A 22103-nucleotide genomic window follows, 5' to 3' on the forward strand; every position below is an offset into this window, starting at 1 on the left:
ATCCACTGAGCCAAACCGGTTTCAGCGGGCTGTCTCTCTTAATGTTAAAAATGAACACACTCATTTTTCCCCCAATGCTACTCCTAGGATGCTCCTAGAAAAAAAAACTTGTTCATATTGAAATTAATCATTTATAAGAATATTCACTGAAGTATTGTTTATAATAGGAAAATGTTCATTAGGGAGCAAACTAAATAAATAATGTAAAATCTCATACAATGAAAAAGAATGCAATCATTTTTAAAAGTCATTAAGTTCAAAACTGGTAAGGAGTGATTCTTAGGATCCATTTTAAGTGAAAAATGTCAAGTTCCCACATACGGAAAAAGGAAATATATATACCTGTGCTCATGTACATACAGGCATGGCCATCTCCTGGAAGGGTCCACTAGAGCCAGTAGTGTAAAAATGGTTGCTGTCATTAAGGACGCCAAGTACCTGAGAAATATGGGGGCATATTTTGAATTTTGAGTCATATGTATGAAGTCTCTATTTGGAAAATAAAATTTAGAATATATCATATGCAATCTGTATTGTAAGTCTGTGGGTTTTTTGAAATGTATTTTGCTGCAGAGCCATGTTTTAGTGAATATACAGTGTGAATTGTCACCTCTTGTCAATGTCTTCTCTAGTACATTATCTTTCCTTCCTGTTGCAATCATCATATGGTGTATGCTGTGGCAGCATGCAGAAAGTAGGACTTGTACTCACCTATATTCATGTCTGATCTGCCCCCTTTCAATCATAACTTCCTTGAGGTCATTCCTAGTGCCTTATTCATCTCTGTATTACCGGCATTCATCAAAGTGCCAACACACAGGAATTTGTTGAAGTGACACATCCCTCACCTTCACATTTTGCATTGGAAGGAGCACTCCTGGGAGGGGGCGGGGGGGGGGGGGGAGGGCGCAGGGGTGCTGCAGACAGGAACATATGGATGGCACAGCCCAGTTAGGCATAGGTTGCCCATCTACCCAGAAGCTCTCTGACTGCCTTATCCCCTGACTGGTCACTTGACTATTCAGCTGCCCTTATTATTGTAATCCCTCAGATGGCCATCTGCTCTGCTCATGTGGGAGAGCTAGCCCCTGGGAGAAGTACTCAGCTGCCCTGCATCTTCAAATTAGGTCAATTACACCACTGCCCCTTAATTGCTCATGACGGGTTGGCTACTGTGTATGAACCATCAGTAATTTCCAGTTCATTGTGGCTAAAGATTTTGGACTAATGAAGGTTCCAATCTGTCCTCCGGGGTCCCCGACACCACTCAGCTTGTACATGTTGCACAGCGTGCTGGGTTCCATTTCACACCCTATCAGCTCCTGAATTTCAAGCAAACTGCAAGTTAAAATAAAACCATACCACAAAAGATAAGGCAAGAAAAGTGTCATGTAAGGACAGTGGTTCATTTTCAATGAAAAGGAACAGGGAGGGCATAATTCTGACAATAGCCCTAATCGGTCCTTTGAGTAGCAGCCCACAGCCATCCCTAAGCACAGGTCGTTAATGCTGTTTCATCTGAGGAATGACCAGTCCCACAGGTAATTGGCATGAACACTTACTCGGTCAAATTTAGGGGCTTCTGAACAATTTCAGAAAAGTGAAATTATCTAAAACTTCTCATTATGAAACTCTAGTGTTCATTTCGCATCTTGCCCTGGCATAAACGAATAATCTCCTTCAAAACTTGCTACACTGTGAACAGCTGGGTTCCTTTTGTCCAATGGTAAACAAAGAAAAAGTTGATGGAAATATCTCAGGAAGCACATTTGAAAAGGCTGGGTTTGTAACAACAACAACAAAAACACAACCTCTTTCTAGCTCTGAGTGATACTAAGAAATTTAAACCTTAAAGCTACCCAATTTCTTTCTCTCAGCCCCATCTCCATACGAATATATAAAATCAGAATTAATTGCATGTTGGAATAAATTCTCAATGTCAAGGATTCATTGATACCATATTTGATGAAGTTACTAATATAGAATGGATGTCCTTTCAACTTCTCAGTTTTCAGACAACTGTACCTTGGAGTTTAGAGTCATAGATGCTGCTTCCAATATGGTATGGCATTAAATAAGCCAAAAAGCCAGCCTTTGGCTGTCAACTCACAATACTGAAGCTAACTATTTCAAATCCAACATTCTTTCTTAGCATTTTGGATTTTAAAATGTTTGAAAAATTTCAAGGAATTTTCCACCTAAAAGGGAACTTCAAGGCCACTTTGCCAAATATGCTGCCTTTAAAACTAAGCAATCCAAATAGGTTAGATGTGTTTCTAAGTCAGGTGACTAAACAATGATGATTACAGATCTAGCAACAAATCTCCTGGGGGAGTACTGTGAGCCTCATGGAGCTTCCACTTGAGTAAGAGATTCTCCCCACAAAGAGTTTTCTAATATTTCCATTACCAAATGAAATTGTGTCAATTGAATTAAAATAGTCAAAATTAGTTTCTTCTTTCCTTTTCTTCTAAATGTCACTTAGAGTCTATCTCTATAATAATAAAAGTGTAATATGCTAATTAGACCAGATAGCCAAACGTCCTTCCGGACGGCCTTCTGGACGAAGCCAGGGCTGCGAGGGCCAAGCCCCTTGCATGAAATTTCGTGCATCGGGCCTCTAGTTAGAATATAATAACTTTGTAAAATATTTCATGCAAAGGAATTTTGAATTTCATTTAAAACCCACTTCCCAAGTGTTAACATGCAAAATGCAGTCTAGAGTAAAAACATGCTTTGCAGAAAATTCAGGTGATATGTACAGAATTACTGGCTTATAAAAACTAAATGTCCCCTTGAGGTGAGAATACATTTACAGTAAATTATCCTCTGCAGAAAGGAAGTTATTACATCCTGATGGATATTCAGAAAGAAGAGCTTACAACCTTTCCTGGTGACCCGTCTTTATAATACTGTGATGTAGAAGTCAGAAGATCGAGTTTTAATCAAAGCTATGGTTACGCCTTACTGGAGGTATGACCCAGAACAAAGAATTTCTCCAGTCGCATTTGTAAATGAAGACAGGTCCTCCCAACTCTGCCTCACTGATTTCTGTAGTCCAGTTGCCTTTACTCCTTCATTTTTTTATGCTTTTAGCACTTTTATACAGACAGTATATATATGTCCAAGAAAGTAAATAAATAGAGGTTATAGGTTGTGACACTAAAGTAATGAATGGATCGTGTATAGTTTTATGTTGTTCATAAAAAATCATCACAGTAGCTATATTCACGAAAAGCATTCTCCCCTTTTAAGTGATTATCTTAAGAGGCTATATGGCCTCAAGTAAGTTTATGTGGCACACAAAAAACTTCATTACTTTAAAACCTCCTTTAATTTTTTTAACAGGAGTGATTTTGCCTACATTACTCAATGTATTCGTCAGATTGGCCACAGTAACTTAATATTGTTCCTCCAAATCAGAATACTATCGAAGGATGAAGGTGTATCATCACTGGAGATGCATCAAATAATTGCCTAATGTTTGAAAAATAACATGCTTTAAAAATCAGTTTCTGGAATAGAATAGATGATACATTTCAAGAACTCTAGGGTATGCCTGAAACCATAGATAGTAAAGTTTAATTTATAAATTAGGCACTGTAAGAGATTAACAACAATAACTAATAATAAAATAGAATATAAGAATATATTCTATAAGAATATCCTATATAATAAAAGGCTAATATGCAAATTAACCAAACGGCAGAATGACCGGTTGCTATGACAATGCACTGACCACCAGGGGGCAGACACTCAACCCAGGAGCTTCCCCCTGGTAGTCAGTGCTCTCCCACAGCGGGTGCGCTACTCAGCCAAAAGCCAGGCTCTTGGCTGGCAAGCGCAGCGGCATTGGTGGGAGCCTCTCCCGCCTCCACAGCAGCACTAAGGATGTCTGACTGGTGTCAGTGGGACATTCCCCAAGGGCTCCCAGACTGTGAGAGGATGCAGGTCTGACTGAGGGACACCTCCCCCCCCTCCCCCCGAGTGCATGAATTTTATGCACCGGGCCTCTAGTACTGTAATATGAGTTGTGTGAATGTGGTCTCACTCTCTCTGAAAATATTGTATGGTACTCACATTTTCACATTAATGACTTCTCTTTAGCATATCTTAATTGACAATAACACTACTCTTGTGCTTTGTGGCCTTATTAAGTAAAGTATGGGTTACCTGAACACAAACACTGCGATACCATCACAGTCAGCCTGACAGACTAGTATGAGATGGCTCCGCAGTAACAGGTGGGGAGCATCTATGGCATGAAGATGCTGAGGGGCAATCCACATCTCCTGCGAAATTTCATCATGCTACTCAGAACAGTGTCCAATTTAAAACTTATGAACTGTTGATGTCTGGAATAGATCTAGAGACATAGAAACATGGAACAGACCGTCAAATCTCAGAGGAAAGGCGTAAGTGGATGGGTGGGTGAGTGGGAAGAGATCAACCAAAGAACTTATATGCATATATGCATAACCCATGGACACAGACAATAGGGTGGTGAAGGCCGAGGGGGGGGGGGGCAGGCTAGAAGGGGTCAATGGGGAGGTAAAGGGAGCATATATAATACTTTCAACAATAAAGATTTTGTTTCAAAACTTATGAATTGCTTATATCTGGAATTTCCCATTTAATCTTTTCAGACTGGACTGTAGTTGACCACAGATAACTAAAACTACAGAAAACAAAATGTGGATAAGTGGAGGCAACTGTATTAGTAAAATAATAAAAATGCCTCTGGGTTTTTAAAGAGAAAATAAACTTCATGTACTTCCATTTTAAAATGGCACCTAGCAGATCTTGACATAGCTTTCTCTGAGTTAAATGCTAAAATATTGTTATAGAAAAAGGGACTACTTAAAACAAAATTAAATGTTAAGGTAGACAAACTATTGCCAGATTTTGGAAGAAAATTCAAAGAACATTGTTGCCAGAGGAATTTGAGAGAAATCTAACTAGGCTCAGGCTCAGAAAAAACATAGCCCCCCACCCACCCCACCACGCCCCCGCCAAAAAAAAGAAAAAACATAGCCCCCCTTAAAGAAAAAAGTAGGTACTTTTTATATCTCCATGTTGTCTAACCCTTGATTTAAAAATGAAGGGACTAAATGAAAGACTAAGTAGTCATCTATACAACTTTATTTTCTTAAGTTTATCTTTATTGTTGAAAGTATTATAGATATCCCCTCCCCAGCCCCATAAACCCCCTCTACCTTGCTTCCATCCCCACCCCAGGCCTTCCCTGCACTATTGTCTGTCCATGGGCTATGCATATATGCATATTTCATTATGAAAACTTTCACATTCTTTTGGGAGTGATGAAAATGCCCTGGAATTAGACAGTAGTAACTGTAGCACAATACTGTAAATGTACTTAATGCCACTGAATTATGCTCTCTAGTAAGTTTTATGTTATTTTACCACAATAGTATAAATTAATTAATAATTTCACATAAAAAGAAAAGAGTAAAATAAACTCCCATAGACCCATCACCCATCTTCAACAATTATTAATCCACAGCCAATCTTATTTCACTTCTATCCTATTCCCTCTATCCTACACTGAATTATTTTAAAACAAACAATCCCAGGCAGCAGATCATTTCATCCATAGTTATTTCAGTATGTTTCTCTGAAGATTAATAACACTTGCTGATAATAGAACACATCTAAAGTTAACAATAACAGTTCCTTAATAGCATCAAATATTCAATCAGTGGCCAAATTTCCTCAGCTGTCTCACAAGGTTTCTTGATTTGAAATAGGATTCAAATAAGGTCACATTGCATTTCTTTTCTATTGTCTCTTCTTTCACTTTCAATCTTTTCAAAGATATCCCTGCTTTAAAATTTTTTCTTTAATTCTTTTCATAATGTAATCATTGAAGAAAATGAATCATTTGTCCTGTAAGGCTCTTTACATTCTGAATTTTGCTGATTACATCTTTATGGTATTATGGAGTTTCCACACCCCCTATTTCCTGAAAGCCAGTAATTAGATCTAGAGGCTTGAGTAGATTTAAGTAGAGGGTGTTTTTAGTAAGAATACTTCAGCCCTAGCCAGTTTGGCTCAGTGGACAGGGCGTAGGCCTGCGAACTGAAAGGTCCGGTCAAGGGCACAGGCCTGGGTTGTGGGCTCAATCCCCAGTGGGGGCTTGCAAGAGGCAGCCAATCAATGATTCTCTCTCTTCCTCTTCCTTCCTCTCTGAACTCAATATATATATATATATATATATATATACACACACACACACACACACACACACACACACATATATATAATATATATATACACACACACACACATAGATAGATATATATATATATATATATATATATATATGTAAAAAAGAAGCATACTTCAAAGTTGTATGGTAGAATCCCATAATGAGATATCTCATATTTGGTTATCTCTTCTTTCATCATGCTAAAATTGATCAATGGGTTTAGATGTTAGTCATAGCCACTCTTAAAGCATTTCCTATAAGCTCTTTACCTAATAGTCTTAGCAGCCATTGATACTATTGCCCATATCCATTAGTTCCTTGGGGGTTACAAAATGGCATCTTTTAATTCTGTCTTGTTTTTTCTTTGATTAGCTATAATATATAATAATAAAAGTATAATATGCTAATTAGACCGGACAGCCAAACGACCTTCTGGACATCGTTCTGGACGACCTTCCGGACGAAGCCGGGGCTTCCAGGGCCAAGCCCCTTGCACAAATTTTGTGTACCGGGCCTCTAGTGCATATATGAAAAAGACTACTTCATCAATTCCACTGAGGTGGAGAAACTGGAAAGATGGGAGAAATGCTTGATTTTGAGGCAGCAAGAGTGCTGTCCCCAAAATCTCCAAGCAGACTTATCTAAGAGTACAAATGAGTCAGCCCTTAAGAATTCCCAAAATGTTTAAGAGGGGATGAGTCTTGGGGCAGAGAGGTGTGTATTGGGAGGAGGGAGGATGAGCAACTTAAGTTCCTGCTCAAATGGGGACCTACATTTTCATGCTATGTAAGTAATTACTGTTAAAATGACCCAATTAATATCCATAGGCTCATGAGGCATGGGAAAATTCAACTTATATTTTAGTATAATATCAAATTAATGAGGAAGAGAAAAATTATGTTAAAGTAGGACAATTAGAAAAGTATTTGGAGTTTAAAAAGTGGTATCATCCTTAACTCAAATGTTATACCAAAGAACACCAGGTGAATTACAATTAAATATAAGAAATGAAACTAAGAAGCATGAAATTTTTGGTTAATATTTGTCTGACTTTGTATTAATATTTCTAATAATAACAACAAGGAAAAAAACTACACTGGGAAAAACTTGATATAGTTGATTTCACATAAATTTAAATAGGTTTGTCAACTCTAACATAAAAGATAAATGACAACCGGGGGGCGAAATGACAAACAATAACCTCAATATGTAAGCTTTTATTGGCTAGTCAATAAGCAAGTGTTGAACATTAATAGTAAAATAGAATATGTGCATAAGTCATCCAAAATGAAGAAACATACAAATTAAAATAGAATATAATTCTGTTTTTCCTTAAAAACTGACACCAATTTTTTGTCTAATATTAAAACTTACTATTGGAATTGGTTCAGAAAAAAGAAAACCCATACTCTGCAGTATAATTTTTTAAGAAGAGCAATTTGGTGTCATGAATAAAATCTTTAAAATACTCTTACCTTTTGAGTCAAAATAAGTTTAAAATTTCTTTTAAAGACAAACACATACAGCCCTAGCTGGTTTGGCTAAGTGGATAGAGCGTCCGCCTGCAGACTGAAAGGTCCCGGGTTCGATTCTGGTCAAGGGCACATACTTTGCAGGCTCCTCCTGGCCAGGGCTGAACCCTGGTTGGGGGAGTGCAGGAGGCAACCAATCCATGTGTCTCTCTCACAACGATATTTCTGTCTTTCCTTCTCCCTTCCACTCTCTCTAAAAATCAATGGGAAAATATCCTCAGATGAGGATTAAAAAATAAAAATAAATACAGACAGACACATACATTAAGCTTTGTGTATAAAGTTGCTCCTGTTAGGGTTAGAAAATTTGTAAAAATTTAAATAGTGTACAGCCATGAAATGAAAAATTATATAGCTAATAAAAATGTTTCCAAAAATGTTTTAAATGTGAAAATCCTTCACTGTATAATAAAGAGGAATAAAATAAGTTTCAAAATTATTTATATAGTCTAAATCTAATTCATTTATATATGCATGTTTATATACACACAAGTAGACATAAATGTATTTTATAGATGCATATGCATGTCTACACATATATAAATATATATTTATATGTGTGTGTATGTCTGAGTGACTGGAGTGCTAAGAGTGTTGAGTTTACGGACATTTTTCCTTCTTTATAAATTTAATTTTACTTATGTATTTCCTAATGAAACATAATTTTATAATTTAAAATAAAGAAAGTTTAATATTATTTTTAAAAAGAAATTTGTTTGATTCACTCAGCTACTCCATCTAGGTACTTTCATTTCATCACCATCAATTTTATAAACATTTTTTATTATGTGCCAAGCACTGTCAGTACTGGGATCCATGGGGAAAAGGACCTGACAATTATACAATATTGAATAAGATGCTGACCCTGACCTTCAGGAAACATACTCTGGTAGAAAAGCAGATCTTTACAAAACTAAGTGTGGTGTCTGTACTCAGCACTCGAATAAAAGTATAAACTATGAGCAAACAGCTATTACATTACCCGAATTCTTTTTTGTTTCAGTGTTAAGTTCTGACTAGAGCAAATATATGTTTTCAAAAACAACTATCTGTGTAGTATAGATTCCCTAGCAAAAGAAAAGTATAGACAGAATGCAAAAGACTCAATGCTGTTAGTACTTCACATAAACCTTTCATTCATTGTACTTAAAGACAGAACTATCAATCCCATTTTTGTTGTTTTATGGCTCTGGTTTCCTCTCAAGTCATCTCTACCGTCTTAGTGCAAAAGGTGGCAATAGTTCAAGATTTTCCCATTAAACATGAGAAATGGTCATCAGCCATGCTTGTCCCTCTCGGCCTCTCTGCCCTGTTCCACATCAGCTCGCACCAGGTCCCAATCCAAACCAACCCTGGAGGTTTTGCTTCACATATTACGTGGGCAGAGTTAATGGAGCTATCCCTTGCTCTTGTCTGAGAACGAGGAATGATGGATGGCTATCTGGTAAATGTATTAAACTGCAGTTCAAGAGAGTTGCTCCTTTGCATATGAGAGAGAGAGAGAGAGAGAGAGAGAGAGAGAGAGAGAGAGAGAGAGAGATCTCCATTCACCTCCTGCATTCTAAGAAGATACTTCCCTTCTCATGCTAGTCACCAACATAACTCACAAGTTACTCGGTGTCAACCCCCATATTCAGAAAATTTATTTAACACAGTGCATCCATTCATTCATTCTACAAACACTTATTGAGAACCCTTTAAGTGGCAACACTCTGTGCTAGAGGCTGGAGATACAAAATAAATAAAACATAGTGCTGGTACTTGTGAACTTATGATACAGTAGAAGAGGGAGAGAGACAGACATTAAAACAAATCATTGAAATGAGGCATATGTTTTCATAAATAAAATATATCAAGTAACAATTATAAACCTCTTTTATTGAGAACTTTCTCTATAGTTATTCTGATAAATACCTCATATGCATTAAAATCAATTCTTACAACAGTTATCCCTATGATATATAGATACTTTGCTGACCCTGTTCTAAATAATTCTGACAATATTTTTCTGCCTACGTGCTAAAAATACTAGGACCAAGTAAAAGGAAGTACTTTTGTTCCATGAAATGTTTGTTCCTGAAAGATAAGACTATGAGTCAATTAAAATAGCCTACTTACCAAGACTAACTCACTCATCAGGGCTTGCCACCTACAACATCAGAGACACTGCCCAATCCCAACAAATTCTGTGCCTTGAATCACTCACCTTATAATCACACAGCTTAGGCCCTGAAACACCATATATATCCTCCCCTCATGTATTAATTTTATAACACTACCAGAAGTCATCAAATTGGTCTTCTCCCTTACTTCAGAAGACCTAATAAGCTTAGTTTTGCTTGATCAACAGGTTTTTCTGGGATCTGTTGAGAGATCAATGATCAGCAATTGATATTATAGTCATCATTTCACATTTTTATCAGGATTTATGTGAGTCTAACCTAAACCTAATGTTTCTGTTCATGTTTCCATTTATGGTGGATTAAAAGAAGTGATATTGGGAAGTGCATGAAGGAAGGGCACAGTGGAGGTGTTATTTGAGTCAAGTTTTAAAAGACGAAGTATTCAACTAATTTCCAAGCAAGGAAACATTATTTGTGTGCAAAGAGACAGAGGTATGAATTTGTAAGATAGATGAAAATAACTTAAAATCATATAAAACAGCTAGAACCAAGACTATATGCGGGGTGGTCTGCCAGGAAACAAAGCTGGAAACATAGGTGGGGCCTGACCACAAAGGGTCCTGTTGTCTTCCCAAGAGTTTTAATTTTATTTTGTATGCAATGAGAAAACACAAAATGATTTTTTAACGAGGGAGTGACATAATTAGTATTATATTTTTATAAAGTTTATTCTGGCTTCAGGGTGGAAAACTGATCCGGAAGACATAAAACCAGAAACAATGGGAGTGTTTGGGAAGCTACTTTGATAACCTAGAAGAGATTCCAGTGACCTGGGTGATGTCAATAGCAGAGGGATAAAAAAGATGGGACGTTTGAAAGAAACAAAAGCAATAGGATTTGAGTGTCAATGAGATGTTGTTAGTAAGGGTAAAAGAAGAGCTTAGTCAGTGGTCAGCAAACTGCGGCTCGGCAAACCACAGCTCGCAAGCCACATGCAGCTCTTTGGCCTCTTGAGTGTGGCTCTTCCACAAAATATCGGCTCTTCCACAAAATACCAACTTCTGCGCATGGACCATGAAGTTTCAATTGCACTGTACGTGCGCGCCCACATGTGGTATTTTGTGGAAGAGCCACACTCAAGGGGCCAAAGAGCCGCATATGGCTTGCAAGCTGTGGTTTACTGTCTACGGGCTTAGGTTAATGGATACAAAGTCACACCATTTCAAAGATAAAAAATTTGAGAAAATCTTTTTGGAAAAATAAAAAGATACATTCAGGTTTAGACACAATTTTAGACATACTGAGTTCTAAGTATCCAAGGAATACCTGGATGAGAAGTTGGATGATGTTGGGATCTCTGAGAGACCCAATAAATAGCACCCTTTCTTCCCTGAGCAAATGAAGAAATAAAGTAGTGGTGCAAGACTAATGAGAGACTTAAATATCACGTTTTCTACCAATAGAGGCCAAGAAGGAAGATGCGATTTTAGATTTGTTATCCAAATTAGCCTGCACACAAATAGATGGACGCACCAACCCTGCCATTGGCCCTGGGGCCCATGAGTCAGGCAAAAGCTGAGAAAGGGCAGTCACAATTAAAGTGGTATCACCAAAGCCAGAGCAGGGAAGAACGCAGAAGGAAGGAAGCTGCAGTGTCAAATACTGTGTAGGTTAAGCAAGAGGAGGCCTGGAAAAATACAATGGAATTGGAAATTCAGGACATGGCAATCTGAGAGCAGGGGACTAAGGATTGAAAAGTCAGGTAATCTTCTAAGCTACAAGGCTATGAAGGTATTGAACAATCCTGGGCCTCACTCAGAGGAGCAATAATCTATAATAATAAAAGGGTTACATGCTAATTAGACTGGGCATCCTTCTGGATGTCATTCCAAACGAAGCTGGGGCCAGAGCAAAGCCCGGGTCCTGGGTGCTGGCTGGCGGCTGGAGGGAAGCTGCCCAGGTCCCGGGTGCCAGAGGAAAGCTGGTGCCAGCAGCCAGGGGAAGGAATGCCTACTCTTGCACAAATTTTCGTGCAACAGGCCTCTAGGAGAATATATGGTCCAATCAAGGCAAGGATCTTGCTTTTTATACCCTTCTTTTATATATTATATCCTCCCAATATAGGAAAGTTGGAAGAAACTTACAACCAGCTGTCCTTTCCTTATTTAGTGGGTAATATGAGATGATTATAAGGTTTGGTGCCAAGCTACTTCTAAAGGTCTAAGAATTTGCAAGTGTAATAGCAAATTACACTACTATAAAAAAAAGTCCCCAGAAGTGCATCTGAAAAAGACAGAACAATGCAACCTCCTATGAGAAAGATGCAATTTAGGGAAGGTGATACTCATGACAGTCTCTTTGCTCTAAGACAGGTGCCTTCTCCTTGCTGCTTTGGAGAAATGTCTTTAGCCTGACATTTAAGTACCACCCTCATGAGACTCTGGTCTACTTCCCCCCTGCATCCCTCCATCCATTCTACTTTCTAGCCTATGATTCAGCAAACTATGGTCGGTGGGCCAAAATGAACTTCCACTTGTTTCTGTAAATAAAGTTTTATTGGGAACACAGCCACATCCATTCATTTAGGTATTGTCTACGAGTACTGCAACATAGATCAGGTGTCTTGCAAAGCCCAAATATTTGCTATGTGTCCCTTTACAGAAAAAGTTTGCATGTGATCTAGCAAACATTACTTTATACTTTTACTAGAGGCCTGGTGCATGAAATTCATGCATGGAGGGGGGGTATCCCCTCAGCCAGGCCTGAACCCTCTCCAATCCAGGACCCCTCGGGGGATGTCCAGCAGTCGGACATCCCTCTCGCAATCCGGGACCGCTGGCTCCTAACCACTCACCTGCCTTCCTGCCTGATTGTCCCTAACCACTCTGCCTGCCTGCCTGATCACCCCTAACTGCTCTCCCCTGCTGACCTGATCACCCCTAACTGCTCTCCCCTGCCGGACTGATCGCCCTTAACCACCTCTGCTTAGGCCCCAGCCACCGTGGCTTTGTCTGGAAGGATAACTGGAAGATGTCCAGTTGACCCGGTCAAATTAGCATATTACCGTTTTATTAGTATAGATTAGTCAGCTCAGACAGCCATAACAAATATCAAAAATTTGTGTGGCTTAAACAAAAGAAATGTATTTTCTCACAGTTCGGGAGGCTGAAATTTTGGGTCAGGATACCAGCATAGCATCATCCCATACACCAGAAAGTGGTGGATCAATTACCAGTCAGGGCACATGCCCAGGTTGCAGATTCAATACCCAGCCTAGTGAGTGCAGGAAGCAGTGGAACAATGTTTCTCTCTCTCTCTCCCTTCTTCTCTCTGAAATCAATTAAAATGAATGATAAATAATGTTCTCTTAAGTATGGTTTTAACAAGAAAGACATTAGTGATCTATGAAGTGAAAAACTCATTATAACACATATATACAGCATAATCCCATTTAAAAAAAATTTATTGATTTCAGAGGACGGGAGAAGCATAGATAGAAACATCAATGATGAGAATCATTGATCAGCTGCCTCCTGCATGCCCCTACTGAGGATCAAGCCCAAAATTTGACCAAGAATCATATTGTGACCTCCTCATTCATAGATAGATGCTCAACCACTGAGCCCCACCAGCCGGGCCCCATTTTTATCAATACCAGGCACATGAGGTATATTGGCAAGATCTCACTCCTAGACAAAAGTCTGAAATTGCCCAAACTCCTTTGCAGCTAGGTTTCTGGATATGAATTCATTTCTGCTGATTAGATGTGCTTGCACAATATTTTGAAGGCAGAAGTGGGGAAGAGGCATCTTCCCACAGTTTGGGCTGTTTGCTGCTGGTGATCATGTTTGCAGAAATGTGGAGGTTTTCTGTAGCGGAACCCAGGCTGTGCACAGGCAGTTGTGGCAGAGGCAGTGCCCAGTGACCTGTTTTGTGGGAGCTGGAGGGCACTTGCGGGGGCAGCAGTTTCCTGATCCCGGGGTCACAGCTGTGCCAGAGTGCCCTAGAATTCAGTTGTGGCTGAGGGGCCAGCTCCTCCCACTGGCCAGGGAGCCTTTCCTGGGAGCCCAGCCTAATACCCACTCCTCCAGCTTTCCAATGATTTCCTAAGCACCAATTCCCTGTGCTAAATTCTTTCCTGCCTAAAATAGCAAAGATCTAAGAACATTTTGGATCCTCTACTTTCAACAAAAACAATGCTGCACAGAGTCAGGTCTGAGAAGTGGGTGAGGTGTTGCAGAAGGCTTCCTTCTTTGAGTCTCAGTTTCCTCTTCTGTAGAACCGAGACCAAAGATTATCTGCTCATAGTTACTGAAGACAGTGGCAGCTGTGTTTCCTGAAGATGGCCACAAGATTTCCTATCCCTCCAATGGCTTTGCCACTTTCTGCCATGTCCTCTCTCTTGAAGTGGGGCTGACCTCTGAATGCCAAGGCCAAGGCCGAAAAGGCACAGGGCTGCAGCTCCACCCACCCTGCCAGGGTTTCCAGCTCCAGCCCCGCCCATGCTGCTTGGGGCTCTGTCTGGAGCAGGGCATTGCCCTCCTGGCTCGCTTCCCCTCCCATCTGCAGCACAGCACATTGCTGCACATCATGGCCCACCTGCTGGTGCTGCTGGGCCCAGCGGGTGGGATAAGAGCCCACGTTGGGCCTCGTACCTCCTGGCTCCTGTGTGCCGCTGACCCCTATGCCCCACAGCCCCTATTCCTGCTGCTGTTCCGACCAGAGCCAGATGCCCAGGTGCTGTGTGCGGCCCGTGGGGACTGCTGTGGCCACCAGGAAAGCCTCCCCACCCCATCCCCGACTCCAGCGCCCTGATCCCAGGTCCACTTCCACCAAAGGAGAGCTTTGCCTGTGCAGCTGCCCGAGGCTGAGACCAAGCAACTCCAAGGTCCCCAGACCCCAAATTTCTGCCAGCCAAGGCCGTTCGCTGGCTGGCCCCACCCTGATCGGGGTGTTGGGGGCAACTGGCCCAGCTCAGGCCAGTTCGCTGGCCACAGTGGGTGTCATAGTGACCGGTCGTTATGGTTGTGACAGCATTACGGTCTCTAGCTTTTTATATATATAGATTTCCTCCTTTTTAATCTTTGCTTATTCTGGTCACTTTGTGGAATGCCTTTCAAATGCTATATATCCCTCAGGAGCTAGTTTCTTGTGATGCCATTTCTTCCATAGATCAATCAAGATGAGTTCCCTGAGGCTCCTCCCTGGAAGACTTTACTGCTGTTTCTGAATTCCCACAATATCTAAAGTGCCTGGCATATATTGGGGGGCCAATTAGTAATTGTTAAAAGAATATAGGAAGGGGTCTGTTTTAGGGTGTTGTCCATTCTTCTGTTTTAGCTATGTACGCATCTCTAGCCCTTCTGTCTTGAGGGTAAATCAGTCTGATACATCTTAAAGCATTTAGTGTGATACCTTAAACACTATGGTGTGATGAGCATTTATTGAATGAAGGGCTCAGAAGCAGGAGACAGGTAAAGCATGAATTAGTCAGTTAGTAGAAAGAATGTATTATTATTATTATTATTATTATCTATACATATAAAAGGCTAATATGCAAATTGTTCACTCAGGAGTTCAACCAGGAGACCGGGAGTTCAATGCTCACTATGACATGTGCTGACCACCAGGGGGCAGCGCGGAACATGGAGGGCGTCAGCAACACGGCACTGGCAGCAGGCAGCAATGGAGGCTCGCTGGCCCCAATGGGCCCCGATGAGAGTGGGACCACAGTGGGATGGTGGAGGTAAGCAGGCAGCACCAGGCCACGGTGGGATGCCTGGCGGGACTGCGGGAGGCTGGGGACTCGAGCTGGGTCTATTGAAGCAAGACATGGCCAGACACACCCTGAAGCCTTCCTGTGGTCCCTTCCAGGCAGGCCAATCTCCTGTGGTGCCTCCAAGGCCGGCCCCAATTGTACTTCTGCAGCCGAAAGAAAGAGGCAGCATCGACAGAATATATCTGAAAAACTGTCATCGACAAGTACTACCAATACTGGTAGGAACTGCCTTCACAGTGAAGATGAAGTAAATGAGGATGCAATTATCAAACACAGTTGTGGTCGAATGACTGTTACATGTCAATTTTGCCTATGACTAAATTTCTCCGATGAAAAACCATCTGATGGAAAATTTACTCGATGTTGCAGCAAAGGTAAAGTCTGTCCAAATTATATAAATTTTCCAGACTACCTGGCATATTTTTAAAAAATTAATGATAAATGAAGATTCTAACAGTAAAAATTTTATGGAAAATATCTGTTCCATAAATAGTTCTTTTGCTTTTGCTTCAATGGGTGCAAATATTGCTTCACCATCAGGATATGGGCCATACTGTTTTAGAATACATGGTCAAGTTTATCACCGTACTGGAACTTTATATCCTTCAGATGGTGTTTCTCGGAAGTTTGCTCAGCTCTACATTTTAGACACAGCTGCAGCGACGAGTAAAAGCTTAGCAATGCCAGAAAATCAAGGTTGCTCAGAAGGACTCATGATCAACAGAAAATCAAGGTTGCTCAGAAAGACTCATGATCAACACAACCTCATGCATGAAATAAATGAATAAAATCATACAAGATGCTACATGAGGTAAAAAAGGAAGCCCAATCTGAAGCAGCAATAAAAAGTATTGCTCCCACAATAACAATGGCAATTAAATATAATTGTAACAGTGATCCGGGTAGATATAATTATCCCTGTGTAACCAAAGTTACCATCATATTCAGAAATGAAGATGGAGAACCTCCTTTTGAAAGAGACCTGCTCATTCATTGTAAACCAGATCCCAATAATCCGAATGCCACTAAAGTGAAACAAATCAGTATCCTGTTTCCTTACATTAGATGCAATGATATATCCCACATGTTGAAAAAGGCTGGGGAATGGATATTGCATTAAGACTCAGAGATGACAGTGTAATATATAGATAGATATAGATATAGATATAGATATAGATATAGATATAGATATAGATATAGATATAGATATAGATATAGGTAGATATGTATATATATGGCTAATATGCAAAGTGTCCCCTCAGGAGTTCGACTGAGAGACCAGGAGTTTGCTCACTCACTATGACATGCACTGACCACCAGGGGGCAGCGTGGAATGAAGGCAGTCCTTGGCCGGCAGCTGGGGAAGGAAGGCCCCGGCCCATAGTCAGAAGGCTTCAATCGGCCCTGATTGCCGGCCAGGCCTACGGACCCTACCTGTGCACAAATTTTGTGCACCAGGCCTCTAGTCAACAATAATACCAGACAAAATGAAAGGACACGAGTGATACAAACGCAGTATTATGGATTTCATCTCTCTGTCCAGGACACGTTCAATCCTATTTTAAATGCAGGAAAATTAACTCAACAGTATACTGTCGATTCATATTCAAAAATGGAAGCCAATAGAAAAAATTTCATTAAAGCAAACCAATCTAAGTTGAGAGTTGAAAATATGGTGGTTTGATGGATTATCTCACATCTAGATCTGAAAATCACAATGTGCCAATTGGTAAAATGATAATACTTCCGTCGTCTTTTGAGGGTAGTCCCAGAAATATGCATCAGCACTATCAGGATGCTATGGCAATTGTAACGAAGTATGGCAAGCCCAATTTATTCATAACCATGATGCGCAAACCAAAGTGGGAAGATATTACAAATAATTTACAACGCTGGCAAAAAGTTGAAAATAGACCTAACTTGGTAGCCAGGGTTTTTTAATATTAAGCTGAATGCTCTTTTAAATGATATATGTAAATTCGATTTACTTAGCAAAGTTACAGCTAAAATTCATGTCATCGAATTTTAGAAAAGCAGACTCACATATTACTGATATTAAATAGTGAATTCAAATTATGAATGGAACATGACATTGACCATACAGTTAAGGCAGAAATTCCGAGTGAAGACCAGAATCCTCGACTTTTTCAAATTGTAAAATCAAATATGGTACATGGACCATGTGGAATACAAAATCCAATATTAAATATTAAAATATTCTAATTATTTTCCTTTCAATGTGCACACATCTGTGCACTGGACCACTAGTTTTAATATATTTTTATTGATTTCAGAAAGGAACGGAGAGGGAGAGAGAGAAAGAAACATCAATGACGAGAGAGAATCATTGATCAGCTGCCTCCTGCACGCCTCCCAGTGGGTATGAACCCTGCAACCTGGGCATGTGCCCTGACCAGGAATTGAACTGTGACCTCCTGGTTCATAGGTTGATGCTCTACCACTGAGACACACCAGCTAGGCTAGAAAGAATTTTTTAGGAGCTCCTACTATTCTAAATTTTAAATGCTTGTCCAACATAAACACAGATTCTAAAATCTTTGCAGGGCCCTCACATCATTAGCTTTTATCGGGATTTCTGCAATGGAAACATTGCCTGCTCTTTATTTTGCTCCCTGGTATTTGAAATAACTGAGCAAGACTCATGTGGCAGAGAACTGAGAAACAGTGAGAATATTTGGGAGCCTGAGACTCACAAGTGAGCTGAAGAGTCCAGGGAGATAAGAAATATGCCATATCCTCATGATCTAACTACCTTCGATCTGGATTTGGCAAAGCCTAAAAATAAAAGTTAGGACCTGATTTTTTAAAAAAATTTTATAATATGCACAAGATAACATTCACCTTTTAAATCATTTTTAGGTATACAGTTTAGTGGCATTAAATATATTCACACTATTGTACAACTGTCACCTCCAGGCATTTCTAGAACTCTTTCATTTTCCCAAACTGAAATATTTAATTTCAACATTTGATTTGCAAATTCGGAATCTGGATTATCTCAGATATTAAGATATTATCATGGGACAGGGTCTCATCACTTCATTAACTCAAGTCATTCAGTGACCCTCCCCAAGTATAACTCCAGCATACAGAAAATGATCTGATTGTTTAGAAATAATTCAAAACAATGAAATTTTAGGCAAAATAATTATGCATTGTGCCAAGGCCCTAAGGAGATTCAATGGCTGGGACTGGAATTGTTTTTTTTTAATTATTGAACATAATTAATAAGAAATGTATTTTATGCAAGCATCTGTTGCTTTTATATATATAAAAAAGAAGACGACGACGCAGCAGCAGCTACTCCCCAAACCTTCCCCGTTCCCAGCTATACTCATTTTCTGTTAACAGATATTCCCACGTGTCAAAACATAGTCCCAAAAGAGGATTCTGTGTCTTCCATCCGAGCATTTCCAGAAATACAGTCTTCTTGGCTAACATGGCAATCTCTGCAGGGTGTCCCACAAGAGGGCCACTCTTTACCTTGTAATGTCTAACCACTGGAGTGTTTGTGTGGTGAAGATTGATTTACAAACCAAGGTGTCTGATCCCGAGGGCCACTTGCTTCACTCTAGCCTTCAAGAATTGTATTTCACAGTTCCAGATAACCCGCTTGGATAAACAATCAAATTGAGCCCCAGAATTGCCCAGGAAGCAGAAGGTTTGTCAGCCATCAAGCTGGGGTGCCAGCTCTGAGGTTTTAAGGCAGGGTAGATGTTTCTGGAGGTACCACCCACTCTTAGCCAGGTTTCTTAATTGGCACATGCTTGGTTTCTGGTTACTTGTCTACATGGTGGTACAGCCCTGGCGATGAATCACTCGCTAAAATTGCAGTCTTTAATCGAGAAAGGCCATGTCTATCAAATTCTGGAAGACAAAATTCTGGAAGGAGCTGGTTGGAGAAGTGTTCAGTGGTTTTCCAGTGCTAGGGGTCTGTGGGCAGAGCTTGTGCAATTTGCATTGACCAAAGGAAGAGTATTGGCTTCTCCAACACCCTTGATCCCCTCAACCTGGATTTGGGTCTGGTGCAGAAGCTGCTTCAGACTGGAACAGGGCACCTTTTAAAGGTGGCTGGTGGAAGCCAAGCTGAGGAAGTGCCTCAGGGTGCTATGAAGGCTGCCTGGAGGGGTGTGGGGATCTGAGCTGACACCATTACAGATAATAAGACCTCTTCACTCAAAACAGTCTTTCATATGTATTAAAATGATTCAAGAAGATGTAGGTGATGCATACAAACTTTTTAATACTTCATGAAGCAGACAGTCTTCTCTCAAGGATCCAGAGAACTGCACAATGGGGCAGAGGACAGGAAGCTTTTATAGGATAAAGAAAGAATAAAAGAAAGGAAGAGAAAATGAATAAGGAACAAGGAAGTAAGTATACAGCCCAAAGTTGGCTTGGCATTTGGGGAATGGCTGACAGAATATTGGGAAGTTCTGGTCAACTGGAACATGTACAGAGACACGAAGGTTTTGTAAGTTTTGGTTTGCTGACATGGCACCCAGAGCAGTAGTGGCTCCATTTTGGGCCTGGAAAGTTATTTCAGTGTATATATCTATATAAATAAACATAGGTAAAATATGCATTTTATATTTGGATGAATCTACATAAGCTTTTCTCTTTTTAAGGAGAAATTCTGCTGCAAACCAGCAGATGAACTAAAACCTCTGTGAGAAAACACAGACTTCCAGGGCAAAAAGACCCAGCACGTTCAGACACACTGAGTGCGGGCCGGAGATGAGAATCCATGTCCTCCTCACTTCTCACCCACTGCTTTCTCTCCACCCGCTGCCTGCTTCACAGTGTGCCCTTTTAACTCCAACACGCAGGGCGGCTAAGCCATTTACAATGTTCTGGTCTCAATTCTTATTGAGTGTGAACAGCAGGAGAAAATGAAACCTTTGAAAGAAGCAAACAGGATCTGCCTGTGGACATCCCAGAAATCAATGTCAGACCCAGAACAAACACAGACAAGCTTGCCTCAGAATCCACTATTCTTTGCCCTGAACTCATTTTCACCTGCCCGTGAGCCTTGCACTGTCTTCAATATTTGTGGTTTCTGATTCTTTGAGATGTACAAGGTGACAAGGAAAACTCTAATACTAGAATGTCCCCCAAATTATACCTATACCTGTGCCCCAAATTATACCTATACCTGTGCCCTAAGGAGCTCTGAGATTTCAGTATCTTTCCAGCTAGTGTATTTTTTAATTGATTTGAGAGAGAGAGATATCAGTTTGTTGTTCCACTTATTTATGCATTAATTGGTTGATTCTTGTGTGTGCCCTGACCAGAGATGGAACCCTTAACCTTGGTGTACCCGGATGATGCTCTAACCAACTAAGCTACTGGCTAGGGCCAGCTAGTGTATTTTTAAATGCAGAGTTGTTTTTCCATATAATTGAGAGGCTAGGGCCCTTGAGACAGGGAATACCACCCCTATTAGATGTTCCTGCTGAAGCCCTGAATAAAGTGTGGGTACTCCCTGAATAAATTAGTATTCGATACCATGGTCAGTTACTTAGAGCTAGGAGGAAATGTTTCATAAGAGTATTGCCCTGTTCTTTCAGAAAAGAAAAGAATCTCATATACAGTGGTTCCCTGATCTTTTGCACTGCATTATTCTCAGATGCCCAACTTTTTTTTTTTTTTTTTTTTTTTTTTGCCTATATTTAAGAGAACACATTTATATAACCAATTAGTAGGAGGCAAAATGAGTCACCCAGAATTCTTTTTCTCCTCTTCAAGTAAATGACAGAAGGATTCAAAGTACCAGCACCCAAAAAGACAATGAAGACGTAGTTCAATTCTTTGATTTTTACAGTCACATAAGCTAAGAATTACCCAGAGATTCTAAGTAGTTTATGGGAGAACCCATTTCCTGGTCATGGATCTTGCCACCACCCCTCATGACAAGAGCAGGTTGACACTCCTGCCCAGTTTGCCTGGAACCATCTCGGATGATGTGTGCTATCCCAGCGAGGTTACTGATAGTGCCTCTGTCACTCTCTGAAGTGTTCCAGTGAAGACAGTAAATGACATGGTCACATCTCCTAAGGATGTGTGTCACTGGGTTTCTACCTGAGATAGATAAAGCCACCAGGAGGAAGTCAGAAGTGTACAGAGCATTAGTCCTTGGACTGAGCACTCAGAAAATTGGACTGTCTTCAATATTTGTGGCTCCTGATTCTTTGAGATAGTCAAGGTCACTAGTGAAATTCCGACATCAGAATTTCCCTCAAATTATCTTTACACCTGAGCCCAAACCTCATGTTGATGAGCATGTTCCTCAAACTCTCAGAGACACCCATGATCTAAAATTGGTGAACAATCACTCATCCCGTTTATGGCTCCATTCCCTGAGCAAACATGTGAGAGACAATGATCTGGGCAGCCTCCCTTCTCTCCTCACTATGCCA

The sequence above is a fragment of the Myotis nattereri genome (genome assembly GCF_964212035.1).
Source record: "Myotis nattereri genome assembly, chromosome: 12".
Lineage (NCBI taxonomy): Eukaryota > Metazoa > Chordata > Mammalia > Chiroptera > Vespertilionidae > Myotis > Myotis nattereri.